Raw genomic sequence first — 21331 nt, 5'->3', positions numbered from 1 at the left:
CATATCAACCATGATGGTAGATTCCATGACCTTGCTGAGGATTGTAATGAAGCTGACAGGTCTGTAGTTAAGGGTATCAGGATTTAAGTATTTTTAAGCCACCTGGAATTTAGTCACGTGACCTCATGAAATTGAGCAGTGTCTGGAGTGACTGAGTGAGTGAGTGAGTGAGTGAGTCAGTCAGTCCGTAAACACTTCAGTCATTATCGCTTGAACCAAACACACGATTTTCGTGAAATTTGGCCACACGCTTCATATCTGATGCCGAACAAAAAATCTGCACTAGTTAAGGGGGTTTATGGGGGGGAGGGGGTGTGAACACCCTAAAATAGGTATCTGTATTCTTCTCTGAAACCACAGACACAATTTCGATGAAAGTTGACCACAACATTCCTCACAAGTGATGGACCAAAGTCTATTGAACACATCGAAATCTACACTCGTTAAAGCGGTCTATGCGTTTGACCCCCTCCCCCTCCAAAATAAAAAAATAGGTATTTGCTCTCTTTTCCGAAACTACACACACAATTTTGATGAAACTTGACCACAACATTTTTCACCAATAATGTATCAAAGTGTATCGACCGCATCAAAATCTACACTCATTAAGGGGGTCTACAGGGTGGAGTTTGACCCCCCTCCCGCCCCCCCAAAAATAGGTATTCGCTCTCTTCTCCAAAACTACACACACAATTTTGATGAAACTTGACCACAACATTTTTCACCAATAATGTATCAAAGTTTATCGACCGCATCAAAATCTACGCTCATTAAGGGGTCTACAGAGGTGTGGGGGGGTTGAATCCCCTTAAATAGGTATTTGACCCCTCCCACCCCAAAAAAATAGGTATTCGCTCTCTTCTACAAAACTACATCACAATTTTGATAAAACTTGACCATAACCTGGATCACCCGTAATTTACCAAAGTGTATCGACCACATCAAAATCTGCACTCATAAAGGGGGTCTACAGAGTGGGGTTTGGTTCTCCCACCCCCACCCCCCCCCCCAAAAAAAATAGGTATTTGATGATTCGCCAAAACTACACACACAATTTTGATGAAATTTGAGCACAATATTGATCACCCTTAAGGTACCAAAGTGTATCGACCACATCAAAATCTGTCCTCATTAAAGGGGTCTATGGGGGGGGGGGAGTTTGACCCCCAAAATAGGTATTTTTTTCAGCTCCAAAGCTGCACAGACAATTTTATGAAACTTTACCACAACCTTCATCACCAGTGTTGTACCAAAGTTTATCAACTAAATCAAAATCTGCACTCATGAACGGTGTCTACGAAGGGGGGGGGGGGAGGGACTTTGACCCCCAAAATAGGTATTTCTTTCATCTCCAAAACTACACAGACGATTTTGATGAAACTTGACCACAACATTCCTCACCCGTGATGTGCCAAAGTGTATAGTCTGCATCAAAATCTGCGCTCATTGAGGGTGTCTATGGGGGGAGGGGGAAGGGGGGTTCTGACCCCCCCAAAATAGGTATTTGCTCTCTTCTCTGAACTACACACAGAATATTTCAATGAAACTTGACCACAACTTTCAACACCCTTGATGTACCAAAGTTTGTTCATGGCATAAAACATTCAGGGTCTAAGGAGGTCTGCAGGGGGTTTGAGTGACTGTCACTCCTGATACAGGTGAGCTTCAGGACAGGCAGTCCTATTTTTATGTGATGTGGTGATGTTGGCAGATTTCCAAGCAGATGGAAGATGACCTATTGGAAATGACAGGGTGAAAAGGCAGAGAGAGGGGATGTGCAAGAGCAACGGAGCAGGTTTTTGCGACACATGAGCTGATGCTGTCCGGTGCATTTGCAGAGTCAAAGTCGAGGGTAGAAAAGAACCCTCTTCACCTTTTCAGGTACAAAAGTCACAGCATCCAGGAGCAGATGGGTATGACTGGGAAAGGTGGGTACCGGGAGTGAGGGGTCGGGGAACACAAGTTTGGAAGCAAACACAGAATTGAGACATTTGGTCTTCTCAGGAGCGGAGTCGGCTGTGGTGCCATTTGAAGTGAAGGAAGTGATGGAAGGGAAGCATGCACCAGAGACTGACTTGACAAGGCACCACCAGGTATTAGAGGAGGGGAGACAAGTTTGAAAGTTAATTCTTGAGGTTGGACAGATTTTGTTTTCTGGCTCTCCTGTGAGTGGACACACACTTGTTGCGGAGTTTGTGGAATGCACCGAGATTGCCTTTGGTCGGATTTGCCCACCAGGAAGAGAAGGCAAGTTGTTTTAGAGCAACTGCCTCACCACAGGATTCAATGTTCTCTGGGAGGGAAGAAGGTTAGGAAAATTGAAGATGAGATGGGATGAATCCGTGAATGAGAGCACGCAGGATTCAGTGGAAGAATTTCCAGGCTGAGTTTAGATCAGGGGCAACAGATATTGGAGACCAGTCCTGAAGAGAGATGGCTGCTTGCAGTCCCTGCCAATCTGCTTGAGTGAACTGCCAGGCTCGTCGGCGTTGAAGTCCTTGGTTCTGTCTAAGCACTCCAATAACTAACCATGGATGGAGACGAGTGAGTCCAGGATATCCTGCGAAAGAAAGTTAATTTTGAGGGGAAGTTGCACATCAAATATCAAAAACACAGGATTCTTGGGGTTGTGGTTGTGACCAAAAAATTCTACCCTTATAAAGGACACCATGTGAGCATTCCTGTTTACGTGACTGCAGTGGGAACGGCTGGCTGAATGTTTCAAATAAACAACAGTGTGTTCCACGTCACAGTAGCTTTTGCTTGCACTGCATCAGAAAGATTCCACCAGGAATCAAAGCCAGAGACAAGCAGCTTGGAGGTGAGTGTGCAACTACCTGAGCCATCCTTCTATAAATGCACATATTCATCCTCTCAATGCATTCACATTCAACTGTGTAACCTCCTCTCCACAGATTCTCCTCATTTATAGTCTCCCTGCTCGTTTTGTTTTGGCAAAGCATCAGAATGGAAGCTTCATGTAGTCAGGTTTGACGTGACAGGAGGGCCAACAGGATGGTCTGAAGGTACGCATACGCGCCTGGGTTTGAATCGAATCCGAACCTGGCTAGAAACTGTCACCCCGGTGCTTCAGAAGCAGGGCGATTCATCAACGTGTGTGCTGTCCCTTGGATGAAGGTTAAACTGGGTGTCCTGTCTGCCAACATTTGCTGGTGGACGCAAAAGATCCCACGGTGTCCTTCGCGGAGAGTAGTCGAGCTATTTCCGGCACTCCGAACAAATGACTAATTCCTGCCCCAACCAGCAGAGGGCATTGCATTAGCCGCACAACCCTGCCCTCAGCCAATGATACTACCCTGAGGTCTTGTGCTGCATTCAAACGAAAACAAAGAAGGTTTGAGTGGAGATCAAGTCCCAAAACTGAAGAGTTCGGATATGTGCAGCATACCTACTGCAGCTATTGTTGAGCCCCTGAGGATGAGGTTCATAGCATGAGGGCATGGTGAGTCACTCCAGAGATAAACCCAAGCAAGGTCCTTACAGCATGGTGTTGATGAGACAGCTGAGATTTCAGCAGAAAAACATCATCGTCAAATTGCCGCAATTCCTCTTGAGGCCACCCACATGATGGCTTGCCAATGTATGGAGGGTTGTGGATGACGCAGAGTGGATATTATCTCTGCAAATGATGTTGAGCCCCCTCCACCAGGTGATGGAAAGGCCTTTTTCCTCTGACGACATGAAGCTGTGCCCCCGGGCGCACGGGACCTAAAACGATGATTAACCCATCGCTCAAGGCCACATTTATATGCTCATAAATAAGGTGCGAGGAGACAGATGGTAACACATGCTTGAAGTCCACTCGGTTGTCCAGTTTTTCCATTACCGTGCTAAAATTTCTCACATCCCAGTAGGAACAAGTGGACACTTTATTCATGGAAAATAATTGGATATTTTTTTGTTTTTTTTTTGTTATATTTTCCTTTGAGAAATCGTTTGTGCTGTTGTTAGTGATGCCCATGATGTAGCTGAATGTTGTGAAGGCAAAGAGGTCAAACTATTTTAACCAATGAGAAATCCAACAGGATGTAACTTTGATGTTACCATACTCATCTCTGACCCATGAGGTCCTCTAAGCTTGTTTTAGGGCCGGCAGGATGGCCTTGAGGTACTTAGCTGCTAAGCCTGGGTATGTTGTGGTCAATGTAGTTGTTAACAATCCCGGAGGTGGTTTCAGGGCAAACTCTTCTATAGGTCAATCACACGGGTCGAGCACTTTTCTTCAACTGGCCTGTGCATGCAGAGTTAGTCCAATATTATTATTATTATTATTATTATTATTATTATTATTATTATTATTATTAGTTTTTCATGTGCAGCCTGTGGCTGCATCATTGTTGGGAGCATGGCTGTGCTGCTGATGCGGTTCCCCCTCTTACCGGTAAGCTGGTACTCATTTTTCTGACCTCGGAAGGATGGCAGGCTGAGTCAACCCACCTGGTGTTATTTAATGGGCCGATAGGAGTTCAAACTCAAGACCCTAAGATCTTAAGCCAGCCACTTTAAGCGTAGCCAATAGCAGGCTTTAATTAGTCCAATTACTCTTCCTTAGTAACGAACATACAAATGAGGATGATATGAGGTCACAATCAAAGAAAACGAACAAAGCATGTTCCACCAATCACAAAGCACCTCTGACTTCTCTCCCTGTGGTGCTCTGCCCAGAGGCAGGTTCGGTTGGTGCAAAAGCCAACTTATGGTAAAGATTACACTGGGTGGTTTGCCTTTGCTTTCCCAGCAGCCAGGACAAGGACCGAAAATTGGAATTTCTTCAGGATGCCGGCAATAACTCGTCTTTGTAATCTTCACAAAAGACACCGTGTGATTGTTGGCATCCGTGATTAGGGCAGACGGGACACCCGGCTTAACATCCAGCCGAGGGATGGTGCAAGTTGTCCAGCAATGCCTTGCGTGTGACGCACTAGTCACAATGCACCTGATGTTGAAAAACAAAAACCAAGAGGTCCCAGGTGCTGCCACCGAGTGAGCACAGAATAATTTCAGGTGGAAATGCTGATGCCTTCACAATAACATCATATAACAATCAACATGAAATACCAGGTACTACCGTGGGAATGAAGCGTTTACACAGCAACGCACACTAAGTTTACGGTAATTCAAAGCCGTTTCATTGTAGGTGCAACGGTACACAAAACACATCGGTCGTTACATGCGATTACCTGTGTGCAAAGCCAGGTGTTGGCTTAACGGTCAACGTTGGCTGGCCTAAGATATTAGGGCCTTGAGTTGGAGCCCCTGCCGTCCCGTTAAATAACACCGGGTGGGGTTGACTCAGCCTGTCAACCTTCCGAGGTCGGCAAAATGAGTACCAAGCTTACCGGTAACAGGACGCACTGACTGCATCAGCGACGCAGCCGCACTCCCAGCAATGGTGCAGCCAGCAGCCACAGGCCGTGTACAAAGATAAATAAATAAATAAATAAATAACCTGTGTATAAGGCTTCACGCCATTTTCAACTTTTGCTTTTTAACCTGCTTGCGTGCGGCTGACTTTGGGCCCTACGATCAGGAAGAAAAGACTCTGATGTCCATCAGAGAGGCCGATAAACAGCACACTTAAAAAGCCATTTTACGCTAAATTAACGATGCTGAAGTCATTTCACAATCTCTATTACTTTCCCACACAGGCGTCAAGATGTTTCCGCCGAGGAAACTGTGGAACTTTGCCTTGTATAACCTCAAGTTGGTTTATTTCATTCTGTGTGCCACTGTTTATAATGGCGGCTCACTTTCAATGATGTTTGGCGAACGTTTTATGGTAAATTTTGTTCCCAGGCCAGCCAGGCTCATAGCCTTTTGTTGTGAATGTGCCCGCTTCATTCCCCGGCATGCCACTGTATGCCACCCACCATCTATTACCCTCAAAGAGCCCCTTTGCTGGTGGCCTCGGTAATGGTGCTTGTACTGCATGAATGGAAGAATCCAGTGATATGAACGCTTTCATCGGAAAATGGCGAGCAATAATGGCTTATGGCCACATGGGTATCGTCTGGAACGTGCAAACCAAACGGAGTAACCACACTTCATCCCAGGTAAATCTCGCCGGATACTATCGGCGTACAACTGCACCAGGACCTCTTTTGAAATGTGCAAACTTTGTATTGTGGAACAATCAAACGTCCTCCAGCTCCTCTGTGAATACTACTGAATCAAAGGATGTCAAAACCAAATGAGATTCCGTAGATGTCCAGAAAATTTAGAGCGGGCAGATATTGAAATGGCAGAATTCACCTTTTCATTCTTATGTTGTTGTCGGGAGTTAAGGTCATTGTGCGGAGCAGAGCAGCTGTTAATGACGCCCTAAAGTGGACTCAAACATCAAAGATGCTGATGTCATAGAGTCCTCTTTCCTCACGTCCGGTAACCTTAAACTGTCTCCTAAACGTACGGATATAATGAGTTGGAAATCCCTCTTGCACGAGCTCCAGGTGCCGTCGATCTCACTCCACGAGGAGGGATGCAACCAAGAAAGGTTCACCATATTCAGAATATGCAGATACAATGTGAGCCGCAAGGTAAAACTTCAACTTCATTGATCAATCTGTAAATGCTAAAAAAATCTGGATAACATTTGGTTTGAATTATTCATTTGGAAGTTGGAACAAAATGATGGGGGTGAGAGTGTTGAAAATCTGAATTTAAAAAAAAAAGAGGAAGGAACACCCGAGCACATACTTATGATGAATCACCCTGCATGCAAAATGCCAGGATGACGGTTCGTAACTGCGTCGACGTTCGAACCCTGGCTTGATAGCTCAGATGCACGTGCAGCTCATCTCTCGGCGAGCCTGCCATCTGAGTGACCACATTTAATTAATATCCAAAATATAAACTCAGTTGACTCATCCGTGAGCTTCAGGGAGAAGATCGTGATCTGCCCACGTTGCCTGGTCTGGCCTACAGGTGGTATCGGTGAATAATTTGCGGTTGACTCTTAAACATCCTTTAGGCAATGTTAAAATTGTATATTGGAACAAAGAAAAGGAATGCCAACCACATTCGTTAATTAATTATAACAATGACGTGTTTCAAACCTGTTTCCCTCCTCTAAATCCTGGCGGTGTCTGGTTAAGTCTGTTTCTGGTGTATGTTCCCCCTCCCTGCATCCCTTCCCCCCTTACCTCAAATAGCTGCACAGCTGACACTGCACATGAAAAGGCTGACTGCCTCAACTCCGTGTTTGCTTCTAAATCTTGTGTCGCAAACCCATCACTTTCTGTACCCACTTTTCCCAGTCACACTCAGCTGTTTCTGGACTCGGTGTCCTTTTCTCCCAACAAGGTGGAGAGCTTGCTGTCAAACCTCGACTCAGATTCTGCAACCGGTCAAGACGGCATCAGCCCACGTGTCCTAAAAACCTGCTCTGTTGCTCTTGCTCACCTTCCCTCTGTTCTATCCACCCTCTCATTTGCTCAAGGTCATCTGCCATCTGCTAGGAAATCAGGAACGATTACCGCTCTGCATAAAAAAGGTGCAAAAACAGATCCCTGCAACTACAGACCAATCAGCCTGCTCCCAACCATCAGCAAGGTCATGGAACCGATCATCGCTTCTGACATCAAATCCTTCCTCTTCTCCAATGGCTTGATTTCCGATCATAAAATTTGGATTTAGAAGAGGTCACTCTACCGTGGACATGCTGCTTCTGCTTTCCCAACAATGGATGGAGGTCCTCAATGCCAGACATGAGATCTGAACTATCTCCCTAGACATATCACGTGCTTTTGATATGGTCTGGCACCCTGCCCTGGTCACCAAACTCTTCCTATGGTATCCAAGGCAATCTCCACTCATGGCTTGCAGACTTCCTCTCCCGTCACAGTCAACGTGTGGCCTTCTCTCATCCCCTCTTGCTGTCCAGGCTGGAGTTCCTCGAGGCGGTGTCTGGGCCCAGTTCTTTTTCTGGTCTTCATCAATGATCTCCCCGACTCTCTGAAAAATCCTCTTTATCTCTTTGCTGATGAATCCACCCTCTGCCATACCATCCGTCATCCCTCAGACCAGCAAACAGCAGCCTCTTCACTCTCCGCAGATCTGGATAAAATCACAAGCTGGTCAAACACTTGGAACATGTCTTTCAAATCTAACAAATCTCACACTCTCACAATGTCTCTCCAAAACGACCGTCTGGAAACCCTCCCGTCTACTTTTGCAACGATCCTCTCGAAGAAGTCTTTTCATTCAAGCTTCTGGGTCTCACTATCTGCCATGATCTTTTCTGGGAAAGCCACATTTCCAAGCTGGCCTCCAAAGCCAGTCGCGGACTGGGCATCCTCCGTCGTGCAAAGTCCTTCCTTGGCACACCAGAGCTCCTGACCACGTACAAAGCTTTCATCCGCAACCTGATGGAGTACTTCTCTTCCCTCTGGGCTGGTGCTCCTGCCTCACACCTTTCCCAGCTTCACGCTGTGGAAACCAAGGCTTTTGGGATCATTGGTATCTCCTGCGATGAAGCTGTCTTTGGGTGTCTCACACAGACAGGTCGGTGGTCTTTCTGTATTCCACTGTCTCCTCTCTGGCCTTGCCCTCCCTGCTCTGTCTGAGATATGTCTCCCACACCCCCCACCACCCCCACCATATTTCCGCAGGGTACTTAAGGTCCGCCAGCAACCCCCTTCTGGTAAAACTCCCAAAATCAAGAATCACTGCTCACCTTCACTCTTTCATTTCTCTTTTTCTCCACCTCTGGAACAAACTCCCACGCTCTCTTCAATCCCACTCTTCCCTCCAGGTCTTCAAAACAGCTGTTCACCACCACCTCTTTTCCCCCTCACAAAACCATGATCTTTTCTACACCTGCTAATCCACCGCAAACACACCTCCTTCAAATTCCCTGTTTTCCTTCCTGAAAGTCCCTGTAGTGTCCATCTTGTTTATCCCACGTACCCTGCCCCATCCCTCTCCCTTCCACAGATCTCCTCATTTCTCTCTTCTCCACTGTTTTGTGTTTCCCTCTCCCACCCCTTTTGTCTCCTGCTCTCTTTGTTATACGTTCTGTGTTAGCTCTTATATGAGCCTCGATATTGTATAAAAAAATTTGTAATCACCATTGTAGGATGTTAAATGTTTGTTTTTTTTGGAAAGTTGGCATGAGTGTTTATAAAAGTACATCTTCCTCTTTTTTAATTTGCAAGATCGAGGTTCATGGAAGAGCAAGGTAACAGAGGGTTATGAAGGAACAATGGGGCAGTGGGGCAAATATTGGACACAATAAGGAGGAGGATGAGATTGGGACCATACTCTGTGAAGAGCGTTGGTACTGATTAAGCAGTCTCCTTGGCTATTGGGCACAATCCTGGACAGGTTGCCACTCTGACACAAGATACCAGCAAGCTGGCACTCATTTTGCCAACCTCGGAAAGATGAGAGGCCGAGTTAACCCCACCTAGTATTGATTCAACAGCTGAGCAGGATTTGAACTCAGGACCCGAACCATTAAGCCGACACCAGGCATTCACAATAAGCAAGTGAATGAATGAACAAAAAAGAGGAGGAAGAGTCAGAGAGAGAGAGAGAGAGAGGAGGGGAAGAAAGACAGTAACATGGAAGTAAGAGGGTTGGACCAGGTTGAGTCAATGGTGTAAAAAACAAACAAACCCAAAATTGTGGATAGGGATGAGATATAGCGGCGCACCGCTTGTTTGAAGACCTGAAGGTCAGCGTGGGATTGAACAGCCTCAGCAAGGCGGTTCCACAAGAGGGAGAAAAGAGGAACCAAAAGAGCAAAACCAGTCTGGATGTGCATTATCTGTGCAAGAACATGGTCCTTATGTGCAGGTAAAAATTAAAGTTAAATATCCGAAAGCAGTCACCCCATTATTTTGTTTCAATGTACAACTGCCTTCCCCCTGCCCTCCCTGCACAAAAACAAAGCAAACTCGAGGGGGAGCACTCGGGAGAGTGCAAAACCTCCGCCGCCAATACTGCTGGGTCACTCAAGTGAACCTAATATCTTATTCATAAAATATGTCAACAGTGCTGAGAGTTATAGTTCTTTTCTCCAACATTTCTTTTTGGTGGGGGTGGGGTGGGGTTGGAAATCACTTAAAACATGTAGAAATGCAAAAAAAAAATTTTCCTTTTTTTGCGCGGGGGGGGGGTTAATTACTTTTGGGGGGTTGGAAATCACTAAAAACATGTAAAAATGCAAAAAAAAAAATTTCTCAATTTTTTTTTTTTGGGTGGGGGGGGGGTTGGAAATCACTTAAAATATGTAGAAATGCAAAAAACAAAAAAAATTCTCTAACAATTTTTTTGGGGGGTAACAATTTTTTTTTTTTTGGGGGGGGGGTTGGAAATCACAAAATATGTAGAAATGCAAAAAAAAAACTTTTTCTCTAACAATTTTTTTTTGGGGGGGGGTAACAATTTTTTTTTTGGGGGGGGGAGTTGGAAATCACTTAAAACATGTAGAAATGCAAAAAAAACATTTTTTCTCTATTTTTTTTTGGGGGGGTAACAATTTTTTTGGGGGGGGCGGTTGGAAATCACTTAAAACATGTAGAAATGCAAAAAAAAAAATTCTCTTACAATTTTTTTTAGGAGGGGGGGTACCAAGTCAAAAATTTAATGGCATGATCCTTGGACCATACCTAACCCCCCCCCCCCACCAAGTTTCGTCGAAATCCGTCGAGGAGTTTTTCCGTAATAGTGTTCACAAACAAACAAACAAACAAACAGAAAGGGGTGAAAACAGTAACCTCCATCCATACCATCTTCGAAGATGGCGGAGGTTAACAAACTCTGTGGCCTAATGGTTAGAGTGTCTGCTCTGGGTCCGGGAGGTTAGCGGTTCAAACCCTGGTTGAGACGTACCAAAGACTTTTAAAAAATGGTCCGTGCTGCTTCCTTGCACGACACTAAACTTTAAGAAGGATAGAGTATGGACAAACAACCATACATTGATCATAGTTGTGCAGCCTTTGATGGGCCTCATTGGCCTCCTTCTGCATCAAAGTTTCTTGCAAGGGAACTCGTACGTACTGTCATCTGCAGTGCCTCGAGAAAATCTACACCCCCTTTCAAAATGTTCACCTCTTGTTTCCTTGTCACCCGAAATTTAATTGCATTAAATCAGACTTTGTCCACATTTATTTACACATTGGAGCTTAGCTTACAACTTCCAAGTGAAAAACAAATTCTAAAATTTCAGAAAATTAATTAAAAAGTACAAAACTAGAATATCTTGGTTGGATAAGTGTGTCCACCCCCCAATATAATAGCAATTGTAAATTATCTCAGGTGGAACCAATAACCTTCAAAATCACACACCAAGTTAATTGGCCTCCACCTGTGTTTAATTATAGTGATTCTGATTTTTACGTCTACCACCGAAGGTGAGGGAGGTTATGTTTTCACCCCTTTCTGTCTGTTTGTCTGTGTACAGGATATCTCAAAAAGTTGTGGACGGATTTGGATGAAATTTTATGGACAGGTTCGGTGTGTGACAACGACCAACTGATGAGATTTTGATGAAGATCCGGATTGGACTCCTGGAATTTTTTCAGTGATTCTTCACCATTGAGAGATAGGGCCAAAAATGATACATAGCATGATATCTCAAAAGGTTGTGGGCGGATTCGGATGAAACTTGGTGGCCATGTTGGATGTGTGACAAGGAAAAAGTGATTCATTTTTGGTGAAGATCCGGATCCGGATCTGGATGTGAGAATTATTTAATTTTTAAAGTGATTCTTCACCATTGAGAGATGGGGCCAAAAACGATACGTAGCCTGATATTTCAAAAATGTATTTATTGGGCCCGATATGTTCTTGTGGATCAGGCATTACAAGGTTTAGGTATGCGCTGTACCAAGTGCCCTTCTAGTTTCAGAATAAAATCAGCTGTTCTTGTCGATTTCCTCTGCTGGGTAGTGCATTTCACAGCAAAGACTCAACCATGAGCACCAAGAAACTTTCAAAAGACCTCCGGGTAAAGTTGTGGAAAGGCACAGATCAGGGGATGAGTATAAAAATATTTCAAAGGCCTTGGATATCCCTTGGACCAAAGTCAAGCCAAACATGAAGAAGTGGAAGGCGTATGGTACCACCAAGACCCTGACTAGATCAGGCCATCCATCCAAACTGGATGACCAAGCAAGGAAGAGACTGATCACAGAGGCGAGTAAGAGGCCAATGGCAACTTTGAAAGAGCTACATGCCTTTATGGCAAAGACTGGTCACTGTGTGCACGTGACAACAATATCCCAAGCACTCCACAAGTCTGGCTTGTATGGTAGGGTGGGCTGAAGGAAGCTATGACTCAAAAAAATCTCACCTTGAGTCCCATTTGAGGTGTGCAAAAAAACATTCCGGAGATTATGAAGACATGTCGCAAAAAGTTTTGTTATCTGACGAAACCAAGATGGAACTTTTTGGCTGAAATGCAAAATGTTACGTTGGGCACAGACCCAACACAGCACATCACCCAAAGAACACCATCCCTACTGCGAAGCATGGTCGTGGCAGCATCATATTATGGAGATGTTTCTCATCAGCAGGGACTGGGGCACTTGTCAGGATAGAAGGGAATATGGATGGAGCAAAACACAGAAGAATCCTGGAGGAAAACTTGCTGCCCTCTGCAAGAAAGCTAAAATTGGGACGGAAGTTCACCTTTCAGCATGACGACGACCCGAAGCACACAGCCAAAGCTACACTAAAGTGGCCCCAGTCAGACCTAAATTCATGAATGACTTGAAGATTGCTGTCCATCAATGCTCCCCACACAACTTAACTCAGCTTGAACAGTTTTGTACAGAAGAATGGGAAAATTTTGCCCAATCTAGGTGTGCAAAGTTCATGGAGACCTATCCCAACAGACTCACAGCAGGAATTGCTGTCAAAGGTGCTTCCAACAAGTATTAACTCAATGCGGTGGACACACTTATCCGACCAAGATATTCTAGTTTTGTATTATTAATTAAATTTCTGAAATTTGTGGAATTTTTTTGGACTTGGAAGTCGTGGGTTACGGTGTGTAAATAAAGGTGGACAAAGTCTGATTTAATGCAATATTTAATTCAGGCTAGAAGGCAACTAGCAGAAAACCACGTCAAGATGGCGGGCGACCCCTCTGTATTTTCACACTCTCCTATTCAGCCTTGAAAACATGGGCTAAAACCAAAATTTCATACAAAACCCTTCATTTATTATACAAATTGCTCATCGCTTTATTTGGAAGAAGACAGGATCACCCAAAGGTGGTGGACCCGCCTTTGAGCTATCGAGTTTGGGTTTAGTTCCTGATCCAAAAACAAACTGCCAACCTTGTACTTCACAGGCAGGGCGTCACGTCAATGAGTGCATCATACCACGGAGCATAAATTAAGCCAGCTATACCTCTGCAATAATTTGCTGGTGGATATCGTAGATCCGAGAAGGCATTTCAAAAAGGCTACGCCACAGTGTACCAGACTACCAGTAGACACATCTCACTCATGACGTAACCAGCGGACTCAAATTCATGATCAAATCCCACCAAACGTACATTCGCTAAATAGATTTGAATTCATTTTGTCAACAGTATGAAGATTCATCAATGAATCCCACAATTAATACAAATCGTGAACTCACACCCTGGACAAAAATGAGCGATGATTTTCTCACACCGGGTTTGAGAGGAGCGACACAAGTTTTGAAGGTTTAAGATTGAACTTTCAAACACGTCTCCCTCCTCTAAAACCTTATATCACCTTGCTAAGTCTTTCTCTGGAGTCTGCTCCCCCTCCGTCCCTTCCCTCTTTATAAATGGCATCACAGTCAACACCATTCACGATAAGGCTGAATGGCTCAATCCTGTGTTTGCTTCCAAATATTGTGTCCACAACCACTCACTTTCTGTACCCATCCTTCCATATGGTACCCAACTGCTCCTGGACTCCGTCTTTTGCGCCTAAGAAGGTGGAGATGTTTTGGCAACCCTCGACTGATTCTGGAACTGGACCGGACAGCATCAGCCCGCACATCCTAAAAACTTGCTCCGTTGCTCTTGCACTTACCTCTCTGCCTTTTCACCTTGTCATTTGCCCTCCGTCATATTCCATTTGCATGGAAGTTAGCCAACATCACTGAATTACATAAAAATGGTGCAAAGATGGATCCCTTTAACAAAGACCGATCAGCTTATTTCCAATCATCACCAAGGTCATGGAATCCATCATCACACATGACATAAATTCATTCCTTTTCTCCAATGACCTCATCTCAGATCATCAATTCGGATTCAGACCAGGTCACTGGAGGACACGCTAATTGTACTCTCTCAACAATGGATGGAGGCCCTTAATGTCAGGCATGAGACCATGGCCATCTCACTGGACCTATGTCGAGTGCTCAATGAAGACTAGTATCCCGCCTTGCTCTCCAAACTGTCTGCATGTGGTATCTCATGCCAACAAACAATGGCTTGCTGACTTCCTCAACTCACGGAGCCAACGAGCGGCTTTCAACGGCATTCTTTCATCTCCTCTCCCAGTCAAGGCTGGAATACCTCAAGGCAGTGTTCCTGGCTCCATCATATTCCTAATCTTCATGAACGATATCTCTGACTCTCTGGGAAATCATTTATCTTCTTGCTGATGACACACCATGTGCCATGACATCCCTCATCCTTCATGAAGACAGGCAGCAACCTCTTTCCTCTCTTCAGGCCTGGACAAAATCACAAATTGGTCAAGCACTTGGGTATTGTCTATTAATCCTGAAAAATCATTCCATGTATATCTATATCCATCCATCTCTGTCTGTCTGTCTGTCTGTCTGTCTGTCTGTCTGTCTGTCTGGTAGTCTCTCTCTCAAATCCTCCTATATACTTTCTTAACAATCTTCTTGAGGAAGTTCGGTCATTCAAACTCCTGGGTCTCACTATCAGCCATGATCTTTCTTGGGCAAACCACATTTCAAAATTGGTCGCCAAAGCTAGTCGCCGACTGGACATCCTCCATCGTACGAAGGCCTTCCTTGGCACACCTGAACTCCGATCCACTTGCAAGGGCTTCATCCGCAGCTTTATGGAGTACTGCTCTCCCCTCTGGGTTGGCTCCCCTTCCTCATACCTTGCTTAACTTGATGCTATGGAAACCAAAGCTTGTAAATTCATTGAAACCTCTCACGATGAAGCCGATTCTATGGGCCTATCACCTTGCCATCACGGACAGTTTGTTGATCTTCCTGTCTTCTTCCACCTCTTTTCTGGTCTTGCACCCTCTGCCATTTTGGTGCTTTTCACCTTCAGGTTTCTGCAGGGTGCACACAGTCCACCATCAACCCACTTTTGGTGAAACTATTAAAATGCAGAATAGCTTCTCTCCTCCCCTCATTCATTCCTCTTTTTTCCCCACCCATGGAAACAACTTCCACACTCTCCTCAATGTCATTTTTCACTCCAGGTCGTCAAGACAGCTGTTCTCCACCATCTAAAATCATCCCCCATCCAAAACCATCTTTTCTACACCCGTTAAAACTCCCACCCCCCCCCCCAACCACTCCGACCCCAAAATTTTGCTTCTGTATCCATATTATACACAACCTGCATTCCCCACTACTTCTCACCCTTTACTGCACATCCTTTGTTGTCCATCTTCATTATTTTCTGTCCCTCGAACCAGCTGCTGACATTTCCCCCTTCTCTTCCTGCTGTTGCTTTTGTCATGTTGCGTCCTGATCCAGTGTTCCAGCTCTTCCATGAGCCTTGACTCTTTCTCCCCCCCCCCAAAAAAAAAATTGCACAGGTGGTAAGGACTCATGTCGAGACATTTTCAGATGACCTCGGCCCGTTTGAACAGACGCACGTTTTGATGAAACGTATGTAACCATCATACGATCAATTGTACGAAGTATGTTCCCGATGACCTAAGTAATAAAAGTTTGGAATCAAACTCTATCTCAGACACAATAATCCCCCCATTCCCCCGGTAGTCGACCTATTGCAGAGGTCGAGGTGTTCGTAAGATAAGTGAACGACTTCAGACACGTCAGCTTCTTTATTGCAAGGAGAATTGCCTCTCCAGCTGAGGCTCAACAATAAGTTAAATGTGAGTTCTAAAGCTTGTTACCAGCCTCAAGGCATTCATCCCTAATTGAATGTTTGTTGCCAATAACCCTTCAACGACATGAGATGGTAGGTTGTTCTGACGAAATTGTTCATGGAATGTCCAACTTTATAACAATTCCTCAAACAGGGCTTCCGGCTTTTACGCAGACTGATCCGTGAGCGATGCATCGGAACGCCATTAACATCGTTCAATTTATCAGGTAAGAGGGTGAGTGGATAAATGACACCACTTTTCATTCCAGAAATGCACACGCACGCACGCACACACACACACCTGTATCTCTCCAGAAATGTCAGGTGGCACTCCTGAATTGTTACTCATTGGACAATAATCTCTGGTTGCAGATTGGCAACTCTTAATCACGTGATCAGGATGGTGGTGCCGTCGTGAGGCTCAATGAGTAGTTCTCCATTTTCTGCAGGTAGAAAGTGTTGGTGGAATTGTCATTTCCAGACGAATGAGTGCGCGGTATGCGGCATCAGCTCCTAACTGAAGAAATGTTTACGCTTGGATAGAAAAGCTTTGAGAAGGCAGACAAAGTGTGCACGATGAATAGCATCCTAGGAGACCATGCGAGTCCATGTCTGCACAGAACATTGCCGGTGAGGACAAATTTAATCACAGTGATCGATACGTGAAGTTAGATGACAGTTAGTGAAACTGGTATCAGCCATGGTACCTGCACACGACTGGATAGCTCAGAGGTGTCCAACTCAACTTTCTTAAGGTGTCGTGCAGGTGATTGCCCAAAATGCTCGCAGATGCCCAAAAAGTAGTTAAAGCGGATGATAAGGATTGAAACTCTAACCGATAATGAATCGGCGGTGAGCAGGATGATGAATGAGCGATCCTGCCAGGCGGCCACTGCATCTGTTTAGTTGTGATTCTTCAAACTCCTCCAACCCATCACTCAGGGTGCATTCATTGTGTATAAAATCGAAAACCTGTCATCCTTTCGAGACAACTCTTTCAACTACTTGAGTATAACATTTATGCATACAAAAGCTTTTCACCCTGGAGACAAGCAGTCTTCAATAACATCATTGGCTGCCGACCTGGATTCCATCAAAGGGTGGTTTGAAAGACTGTACATTATGGTAGCCTCACGTTCACAATCAATATAATCAAAACGTCTTTGGTGGAAAACTTTGAGCCGATTATGCTCACCGATTGGTTTTTAGCAGAAGTGCAGTCACTGGATGTCTGTTTTGTTGTTGTTGTAAATTTGAGTCCGACTCATCCTCATGATGAGTCAGAAAAATGACCTTTAAACTCTCAGTTTCCAAAATGACCTTTAAACTCTCATGCTGTGTTCTTCTCCCACATGGCAGGAAATTCAAAGACTTGTAAATTTGTGTAATTATGCAGACTTTACTGGTCTGCGCTGGAGTTCACATCACAAAATATTCTGAGTGCGTACAGTGATTTCAGAAAGTATTCGCAGCCCCTGACTTTTGTCACATTTTGTTTTGTCGCAGCCTGAATTTAAAATGGATTAAATTTTTAAAAAAAAATTGTCACAGATCTACACAAAATACCCCACAATGACAAAGTGAAAACATGTTTTTAGAAAATTTTACAAATTAATTAAAAATGAAAACATGAATTGTCTTGCATCAATAAGTACCGGATCACTGTCCTGTTGGAACGTAAATCTTTCCGCAGTCTAAGGCCTTTTGCACTCTGAACCAAGGTTCTCAAAGATTTACCTGTATTTGGCTCCATTCATAGTACCCTCCATCCGAAGAAGTCTCCCAGCCCTTGCTGCTGATAAGCATCCCCATAGCATGATTCTGCAACCACCATGCTTCACGGGAGGGATGGTGTTAGAGGAGCGATGAGCCCGTTTGATGTAACGCTTTGCATTCAGGCCAAAGAGTTCATTTTTCATCTCATCAGACCATAGAATATTTTGCTTCATGCTGTCAGAGTCTTTCAAGTGCCTTTTTGCAAACTTCAGGTGTGCTGTCACATGCTTTTTTTGTCAACTCCAGGTGTGCTGTCATGTGCCTTTTTCTCAGGAGTGGTTTCTGCCTGGCCACTATCCAGTAGAGCCTCGATTTGTGAAGTGCTGCAGAGATTGTTGGCCTTCCGGAAGGTTGTCCCATCTCAACTAAGGAACTCTGTAGTTTTGTCAGAGTGGTCATTGGGTTCTTGCTCACCTCCCTGACCAAGGTCCTTTTTGCCCAATTTCTCAGTTTGCTTGGACGGCCAGCTCTCGGAAGAGTTTGGGTAGTTCCATATCCTTTCCATTTCCTAATGATGGAGCTCCCTGTGCTCTTGGGAACTTTCAAAACTCTATAAATCGTCTTATACCCTTCCGCAAATCTATGCCTCCTTACAGTTCTATCTCGGAGTTTGATGGACAGTTCCTTGGACTTCATGGTGGCTTCTGCTCTGATATGCAATGTCATCTGTGGGACCTTATACAGAAAGGTGTTTCTTTCTAAATCATGTCCAATCAATTTAATTGGCTACAGGTGGACTCCAATGTAGTCTTAAAGACATTTCAAGGATGATCAAAGGAAATTGAGATGCACCTGAGCTCAATTTGGGGTGTCATAGCAAAGGGGTTGAATACTTATTGATGTAAGACATTTCAGCTTTTTATTTTTGAGTAATTTGCAAAAGTTTCTGAAAATATGTTTTCACTTTGTCATGATGGGGTATTTTGGGCAGATCAGTGACAAAACTTCATAATTTAATCCATTTTCAATTCAGGCTGTAACACAACAAAATGTGAAAAAGTCAAGGGGTGTGAAGACTTTCTGAAGGCGCTGTATAAAGTAATACAACCGCGAACTCAATCCTCATTTCGGAAGCCTTTTCTTGGAAGTCCTTCAAAAAAGAAGATGACAGTGATGTCGATCACAAATGAAAGCTTAATGAGCTTAATGAATGTCACAGTCTGGAATGATACTATTTTAGGTGACGGAAGACCAATCTGTGCTTTGCACCGTCTTCCACAGATGTTGCATACGAAGAGGTCGTGGTCCACAGGTTGCAGGGCTCTTTCAGGGCGTCTTCTTCGTGGCTCATCCCAGGCTTCCCAGTGATTCTCTTCAAACTTCAGGACTCCATGATGACAGATGGTGTGCCAGTGGGAATTATCAGCAGCATACTCCTCAATTCTTCCGAGATTCACATAGCATTTTTTTCAAAGTGGTTTTGACGTGGTTCTTGTTATGTTAACAGTGACCTCCAACAGAGCGATCCCCCTCCTTAAGCCGCCCGTGTAGGATCTTCCAGGATATGCAATTCACAGGAATCCTTATTACATGGTCAATCCAGCGTAGTGGCAGGCATACAACCATTGCTTCAATACTGATTGAAGATGCACTGTGGAGAAGGGTTGTGTATGGGACTCTATCCTCCTCTCTCTATTCTTCCAATGGTCTTACTCAGGAATCGAATATGGAGAGCATTGAGAACTTTCAGACATCTCAGTTAGCAGGACCATGAATCACAGCCATAGAATAGCGTAGATATTACGACTGAATGGGAGACAGTGAGCTTTACTTTGATGGTGATGTCCTCATTTTGGAAGATCCTCTTCTTGAGTCTTCCAAAAGAAGTTGAGGTCCATTTGATATGGTTCTTAACTTCATTGCCAATGTTTTCTGATAAAGAGAGTACAAAATTTGAAATAACATTGAGAGTGTGATCTCTATTGGATATTTCAGGTTCAAGTCGGACTTGTCCGGGGGCTGGTTGGTACAGAACTTCCGTTTTCCTCTCATTGATGATTAGTCCAAGACTTGCGTACACTGAAGCAATGATGTCCAATGTTGAATGAAGATCTGCCTCTGAGAAGGCAACTAACGCACTGTCATCTGCATGCTGCAACTCCAAGATGTGTTCGATGCGAGTCTTGGAGCTCGCATTCAGTCTTCTCAGGTCGAATAGGTTACCATCTATGTAGATGGTACTCAATCTGGACAGCATTTTCAAAGTTCCTCCTTTGCCAGGACAGAAGAGTGACAGCAACTACAAACAGTTGAAAAAAAGATTGGGGCTGAGATTGGGGCCTTGCTTCACACCAACTTGAACATCGAACGATTCCAACTCTTCACCACCTATGACACTTTCTTTCATGCCATAGTGAAATTGTTTGAGTACAGCAATGTACTTGGGGGTACAATCAAACTTCTCGAGGCGCCTCCATAGCAGTGGATGGTTTATCGTATTGAAGGCCTTTGTGAGGTCGATAAAGATGATGTAGATATCACAATGCCTGTTCTCAACAATTCTCCTGCAACTGATGAGCTGTGAAGATCATGTTCACAGTGCTCTGATCCTTTCTGAAGCAGCATTGAGATTCAGGAAGGACCATATCTACCAGATGGCCCAATAAACAATGGAGAAGTATCCTACAGAGACTCTTTTCAGCCACTGATAAGAGAGAGATCCCTCAGCTGTTGACACACATGTACTAGTCTCCTTTATTCCTATAGATTGTGATGATGTTGACATCCTTCAACTCTTGGGCTATCGATTCTTGAGTCCAGATGGAAGTATCCTCTGCTTTCTTTGCTTGAGGAAGTGTTCTCTACTTTTGAAAACCTCAGCTGGAATTCCATCTGGGCCAGCTAACTTGTGATTCTTCAGCTCTTCGATGGCTCTTACTATCTCAGTGAAGGTTGGCTGCTCAGATAGTTCATTGATAGGAGGAAATGCAGGAAGACCTTCAATGATATTCTCATCAGCTGGAATCCAGCGTTTCAAGAAGTCCCTAAAATGTTCAACCCACCTTCCAAGAATCCCTTCGTGATCCTTGACGAGTGCATCACCATCTGCTGAATGACCTGGAGCAAGATTCATGGAGCTTGGACTGTAGATCGCCTTGTGACAATCGTAGAATCAATGAGGATCATTCTTGTCTGCCACTTTCTGAAGTTCTTGCACCTTCCTTCATCCACCACTTGCTTCGCATGATGTGTAGAGCACTTTGTTGGCCTTGGAGTATTTAATGCCGCTAAGGTTGGATGTTGGATCTGCTCATGTTTCCACAAATGATTTTCTCTTGGCATCAAGCAGACGATCGATTTCGTCTGAATGCTTGTCAAACCAATCCTGGTGCTTCCTCTTCGTGTATCGAATTTCTTCTTCAATCGCTTCATTCTTCAATTTTCCTTCCTGAAAGTCCCTGGAATGTCCATCTTGTATACCCCGTGTCCCCCCCTCCCAAATCCCTCTCCCTTCCACAGATCTCCTAATGTCTCTGTTCCCCACTG

At 44.4% G+C, this 21331-nt stretch overlaps 1 protein-coding gene across 1 annotated transcript in view; it reads right to left on the bottom strand.

Annotated features, from left to right (window-relative positions):
• The window catches only part of LOC147008869 (metabotropic glutamate receptor 8-like), a 579707-nt gene that overhangs the window by 358890 nt on the left and 199486 nt on the right, over positions 1-21331 (bottom strand). The window lies entirely within an intron of this gene.

Source organism: Eptatretus burgeri, chromosome 18 (assembly GCF_056783735.1).
Source record: "Eptatretus burgeri isolate ZD-2024b chromosome 18, Ebu_testis_v1, whole genome shotgun sequence".
Taxonomy (NCBI): domain Eukaryota; kingdom Metazoa; phylum Chordata; class Myxini; order Myxiniformes; family Myxinidae; genus Eptatretus; species Eptatretus burgeri.
This window is presented reverse-complemented; position numbering and strand designations above follow the sequence as displayed.